We start from the raw sequence: 7,202 nt of genomic DNA on the forward strand, positions 1-7,202 counted from the left end.
TGCATCGGCAGGCGGACTCCCAACCACTGCGCCACCAGGGAAGCCCAATAAATTAATTTAAAAAAGAAAAAGAACAAGGAGACTATGTACTGACATGGGATGGCCTCCAAGGTGTACACAAGAAGGGAAGTGCATGCCCCACGGTAACTAGCAAGCCTCCTTTTGTGTATAAAGGGATAAAAGTAAGTATTTAACTTAATATTTGCTTCTGTTTGCATGAAAAAACACTAGAAGGACACAAGAATCTGATAAAACATGTTATTAGGAAAGGCTGAGTTGGAAAGTGAGTGTGGGGGAGATGAGTTTGTTCACCTTTTGTACTTTCTGAATTTTTTATACATTCAGAAATGTGAAATATTACAAATACAGAAAAGTGCATGAAATACAAAAGTACCATTCATTGAACACTCTTGTAGTTACAACCTCCAAAGACCAATATTTTGTATTTTTGTTCCATATGAAGATTTTATACACACACACACACACACACACACACACACACACACACACATATTTTATTTTATTTTTAAATTTATTTATTTATTTAGGCTGTGCCAGGTCTTAGTTACGGGATCTTAGTTAGTTCTTAGTTACGGGATCTTTAATTGCACCATTCGAACTCTCAGTTGTGGCATGCATGTGGGATCTAGTTCCCTGACCAGGGATCGAACCCGGGCCCCCTGCACTGGGAGCATGGAGTCTTAGCCACTGCACCACGAGGGAAGTCCCAGTACATATATATTTTAAAAAGGAGTGTTCAGCTCAGCTGTGTTGAATTCTGCTGCCAAATCATCTGAGAAATGAAAGATGTCAGTAAATGGCTCAAACGTCTGAAAAGAGTGTTCAACCTCAGCAGCATAAAATCATGGAATGCACATTAAAGCCAAAGGAGATGCCATTTCTCAGGCACCCTATTGGCAAAATTGAACAGTTCTATAAATATAGTTGGTGAAAACCTGATGAGGAAGCTTATCCACACTACTGTTGTGGATGTCAATTGGTGTGATCACCTTGAAAAAAGTTGGTCCTGCCTTTTCAAGTTGAATATCCACCTGATCTAGGGTCCTGCAGTTCTATTCCTAGGATTCTTGCAGAAGTGTACAATGAGATGCACACACAAATGCTCAGAGCAGCACTGTTTATAATAGCAAAACCAAACACACAAAACAAAAGCTGGGGACTTCCCTGGTGGTGCAGTGGTAAAGAATCTGCCTTACAATGCAGGGGACGCTTCGATCCCTCGTCAGGGAACTGAGACCCCACATGCCGTGGGGCAACTAAGACTGTGCCACAACTACTGAGCTCGCATGCCTCAACTAGAGAGCCCGAGTGCTGCAAACTACAGAGTCCATGTGCTCTGGAGCCTGTACACCACAACGAAGAGCCTGCGTGCTGCAACGAAAGATCCAGCATGCCTCAACGAAGATCCCGCATGCTGCAACTAAGACCGGATGCAGCCAAAAATGAATGAATGAATGAATGAATAAATAAATAAATAAATAAATGATGAATAAATCTTAAAAAACAAAAACTGAAGAGTTCACAAGTCCATTGACTGGAGAAATTATAAGTACATCGTGGTATATTTATACCAATACATAAAAAAGAAATGAATGGATCACAACTACATACAACACAAATGAATTTTACAAACATACTTGTAAGGAATATTAAACAAGTCACAGGGACTAGATGTAGTATAATATGATTTTATTAGTTGTATAGCTGTGGGACACACAGCAATTTCTCCCATACCTCCTTTATGCTATTGAGTTTTTAAAAAAACTATTATGAAACTTATACTCGAGTAAGTTGTAAGGGTTTCGAAATTTTTAGACAATTCCATGAGTCAGTGATCCATGACTAGTGGAAAATGACAGTTCAAAAACTGTTAGTCTATGAAAGATTCCAGAAGATTAAAAAACAACAACAACCCACCATTAGTATATTGAGATGAATCAACCCTAAACAAAACAACTGCAACAATAAAGTACATATTTTCTTTTATGTGCTGAAAAATATGTAAGTATAGACAAGACTGAATACTAAGGACTTCCCTGGTGCTGCAGTGGTTAAGAATCTGCCTGCCAATGCAGGGGACAGGGGTTCGAGCCCTGGTCGGGGAAGATCCCACATGCCGTGGAGCAATTGAGCCCATTCGCCGCATTACTGAAGCCCCCCGTGTCACCGAAATGGGAAGCCACCGAAATGAGAAGCCTGGGCACGGCAACGAAGAGTAGTCCCCCATTCGCCGCAACTAGAGAAAGCCGGTGTGCAGCAACGAAGACTCAACGCAGCAAAAAAAAAAAAGAAGAAGAAAAAGAAAAATGAATGAATACTAAACATCACTTAATATTAAGAGGTAAAAAAAAATTAAGAGATGAGAACTATTTACATGGGACAGGCATGGGAAAGATAATTCACAGTATACATTTTATGAGTATTTTTGAAGCATGTATTATCTATTTTAAAAACTTAAATCTATTTAATTAAAATGGAATCATTAGTCATTTATTAAATTCCTGAGTTTTCAAAATTTTGTTTGTATTTCATACATTTTTTGTTAGTGCACACGTTTTATTTACATATATATATTTACCATATACTGTGGTAAAATATGTAAAATATAAATTTTACCATTTTAAACTTTTTTCATATTTTCTAAAAGATTTCTTCCCCCCCCCTTTATTGAGATATAATTGACATATAACACTGTACTAGTTTAGGTGTACAACATAATGATTTGATATATGTATATACTGCGAATATATTTAATTTTGTGAATGGGAAATAAAAACATCAAAAAATATTTAAAAGGTAATTGATCTCCTGCATGCTAGCTTGAGGAGCTTCACAGATCCACTTCTTAGTGACACTGGTGAAAAGTATTAAAAAACAATCATTTAAAGTCTCTGGAAATAGTCTCAAGGGCATACAGTAAATGAGGAAACAACTATTGTAAAAAATCTATGAGTAAATTCGGTTAGAACAGGAAGCTGGTATTTGATATCTCCTCCCTCCCTCCTTTATACCAGTGCAGCGAGATGGAAACTCCAGTCCAGACTGGAGTAACCAGTAGCAAGAGCTTGCTCCCCAGTCGGAGGGCTAACTTCTCAGGAGGGGCAGCATTCTACTCACAGCTACCTGTGTTGAGGCTTAGTTACAGACAAGTGCAGCTCTTCAAAGAGAGAATAACTGAGAATTTGCCAAAATTATGGAAAGACCGCAATCCTCAGATCCAAGAAGTCCAGGGAATCCCAAACAAAATAAATTAAAATTATTAGATACATCATGTGAAATTGCAAACTGGCAAAGATAAAGGAATAATTTTTTTTTTTTTTTTTTTTGCGGTACGCGGGCCTCTCACTGTTGTGGCCTTTCCCGTTGCAGAGCGCAGGCTCTGGACGCGCAGGCTCAGTGGCCATGGCTCAAGAGCCCAGCCGCTCCTCAGCATGTGGGATCTTCCCGGACCAGGGCACGAACCCACATCCCCTGTATCGGCAGGCGGACTCTCAACCACTGCGCCACCAGGGAAGCCCAGGAATAATTCTTAAAGGAAACCAGAAAGACAAAAACAGATCTCAAGAAATAGCATTTACATTACAATATCACTTACTATTTCTTAAGTGATAATAGAAGCCGCAAGTGGAATAAATTCAATGTTCTAAGAGAAAATAATTGTCAACCTAGAATTCTATATTCGGTGAGACAATTTTTCAAACACCAGGGCAAAATAAATTTCTTTTAAGTAAACAGAAATTTAGACAGTTTATCAACACAGGGTTCTTATTATTGAAAAAAGTGTCAAAGAGGTACTTCTGACAAACAGAAATTGATCTGAGATCTGTGAGTAGAAGTTATAAGCAAAGATATTGCTATATATGTGAATATATTTATAAACATTGGTTGTATAAAACAACAAGAACAACAATAATGCCAAATTTGTGAGGAAAAAAACCCCAATCAAGATATCAAACACGGGACAGACAAGCCTTCTGAGTTCTGAGTTCAACTGTCTAGAACCCTTAAGTTGATTGGGACCATGGTAAAGGTAAAAATCTATAATTTGTTAAGTATGCCACTTAAAATTGCTAGAGCATCTACCACAAAAATATAAAGTGCACAGAAGTTTCATAAAATAAGAGGGAAAATGAATTGAGAAAATTTTTTTTACTGATTCAAAAGAAGGCAAGAGAGATGGGAAAGAAAAAACAAAAGAACCCACAGAAGCTACAAGAATAGAAAGCCTGTAAAAAGATGGTATCAGATCCATTATAATTGTATATTGGTAACCATTATAAATGTAAATTGACTACACTTGTCAATAAAAGGCAAAGATCATTGGAACGGTGAAAAAGTATAAAAATCCAGCTTTTTGTTTTTTTCTAAATATACACAAACGAGACAGAAAATTTTTAAATAATGGGATATAAAAAATATTTAAGGGTTATCATAACATGAAAGTAATTGGAGAGGTTATTTTATTTTATTTTCTATTTATTTATAAAATATTAAAATATTTATCTATTTATTGGCTGCATAGGGTCTTAATTGCGGCACGTGTGATCTCTCGTTGCGTCTCACGGGCTCTTCGTTGCGGTGAGTGGGCTTCTCTCTAGTTGTGGAGCGCTGGCTCCAGAACGTGTGGGCTCAGTAGTTGTGGCGCGCGGGCTTAGTTGCCCCGCGGCATGTGGGTTCTTAGTTCCCTGACCAAGGATCAAACCCCCGTCTCCTGCACTGGAAGGCGGATTCTTAACCACTGGACCACCAGGGAAGTCCCCTGGAGTAGTTTTTTTAAAAAATTTATTTATTTAACTTATTTATTTTTGGCTGCATTGGGTCTTCATTGCTGTGTGCGGGCTTTCTCTAGTTGCGGCGAGCGGGGGCTACTCTTTGTTGCGGTGCGGGGGCTTCTCATTGCGGTGACTTGTCTTGTTGCAGAGCACGGGCTCTAGGTGCGTGGGCTTCAGTAGTTGTGGCTAGCTAGCTCTAGAGCACAGGCTCAGTAGTTGCAGCACACGGGCTTAGTTGCTCCGTGGCATGTGGGATCTTCCCGGACCAGGGCTCGAACCCATGTGCCCTGCATTGGCAGGTGGATTCTTTAACCACTGAGCCACCAGGGAAGTCCCTGGAGTAGTTATTTTAATATCAAATAAAAAGGTATACACAAACCCATAGGATGTGAAGATAGGGGAATGGGGATTAAAGAGAAGAAAGGTAGAAGGAGAGGTCCTACATGGATCACAATGATAAGGTGCCACCATTCAAGGACTATGAATAACTCAAACCTCTGCATTTGAGCTCCATAAAGATGGGAATAAAATAATATGAGGACATTAGGAGCAACCACAGGCCAATAAACTTGACAACGTAAACGAAATAAATTCTTAGAAACATTCTACTTACCTGAATCGACTTGAGAAGAAATAGAAAATTTGAATAGTCCTTTATAATCATTACAAGACTTAAATTGGTAGTTTAAAGTATTCCTACAAGAAAAACAATATAACCAGATGGATTTACAGGTAAGGCCAATAAAACATTCAAGATGCAAATCACTCCAATCTTGCACAATTTCTTCCCGAAAATAGAAAGAGCAGAAACTCCTCAATTAACGAAGTTAGCGTAATTTGAACACGAAACTCAGGCAAAGACAGTACGTGAAAGGAAAATTATCAACCAATATAATTTATAACAGAAATGCAAATTTTTAAAATAGAAATAAATGTTAAATGTCACAATATATAAAAGAATACCATGACCGGGCTTCCCTGGTGGCGCCGTGGTTGAGAGTCCGCCTGCCGATGCGGGGGACGCGGGTTCGTGCCCCGGTCTGGGAAGATCCCACATGCCGCGGAGCGGCTGGGCCCGTGAGCCATGGCCGCTGAGCCTGCGCGTCCGGAGCCTGTGCTCCGCAACGGGAGAGGCCACGGCAGTGAGAGGCCCGCGGACTGAAAAAAAAAAAAAAAAAAAGATACCATGACCAAGCTGGATTTATTTCAGGAATGGAAATAAAATGTATATAATAAATTATAAAGTAAATATTATATGATTGGACTTTCTTTTCTTTTCATTGTTGGTTTTTTTTTTTTTTTGGCCCTGAGGCTTGCAGGATCTTAGTTCCCCTACCAGGGATTGAACCCTGGGCCCTCAGCAGTGAAAGCTTGGAGTCCTAACTACTGGACTGCCAGGGAATTCCCTGATTTGATATTTTCAATGAGGCAAATAATATGGTTATCTCTATAGATATGGAAAAAGCATACAATAAACATTTATGATACAAATCTGTGAGTGAACAAGGAATTGAAAGCACCTTTCTTTACTTAATATGGTGCATCTTCAAAAAACTTAGAGACATCATACATAATGGTGAAATGTTGAAAGCATTTCCTTCAAAATGTCTTCAGGTTAGGTGAGAAGCCAAGAGTTCAGTGAGGAGTCTACTGCAATAATCCAGGCAAGAGAGGCTGGTGATTTGACCAATGTGAGAGCTATGGAGAGGTTGTTAAGTGGTTGATTCTGGATAGATTTAGAAAGCAAAGCAACCAGAAATTGCTGATAAATCAGATGTAGGGAGTGAGAGACAGTGAGGGCTCAAGGACCATTCTGAAGTTTCTGGTCTGAGCTGCTGGAAGGACTGAGCTGGTACTACTTATTTTATTTTTTTGAAATAAATGACATTTTATTTGGGGAAGGAATTTTTTAAAAAATAGGGACTTCCGTGGTGGCGTAGTGGTTAAGAATCCCCCTGCCAATGCAGGGGACACGGGTTTGAGACTTGCTCGGGGAAGATCCCACATGCCGCGGAGCAACTAAGCCCGAGCGCCACAACTTCTGAGCCTGCGCTCTAGAGCCCGCGAGCCACAACTACTGAAGCCCGCGCGCCTAGAGCCCGCGCTCCGCGACAAGGGAAGCCACCGCAATGAGAAACCCGTGCACCGCAGCAGAGTAGCCCCAACTCGCCACAACTAGAGAAAGCCCACACGCAGCAAGGAAGACCCAATGCAGCCAAAAATAAATAAATAAAGATAAAATAAAATTTTAAAAAATTAAAAAAAAAAAAACCAGGATAGAGTTGGGAACACACAGCAGGGGTGAATGCAGCCCATCTTGTCATGAGTTTTGCTTTGCTTAGGCAGGGAACTGCTAAATTAGAGAAAGAAGTGGAAATCACTTTTCTACTTTGCTACTAAGTTCTTTAC

Source organism: Lipotes vexillifer, unplaced genomic scaffold (genome assembly GCF_000442215.2).
Source record: "Lipotes vexillifer unplaced genomic scaffold, Lipotes_vexillifer_v1.1 scaffold1011, whole genome shotgun sequence".
NCBI lineage: Eukaryota > Metazoa > Chordata > Mammalia > Artiodactyla > Lipotidae > Lipotes > Lipotes vexillifer.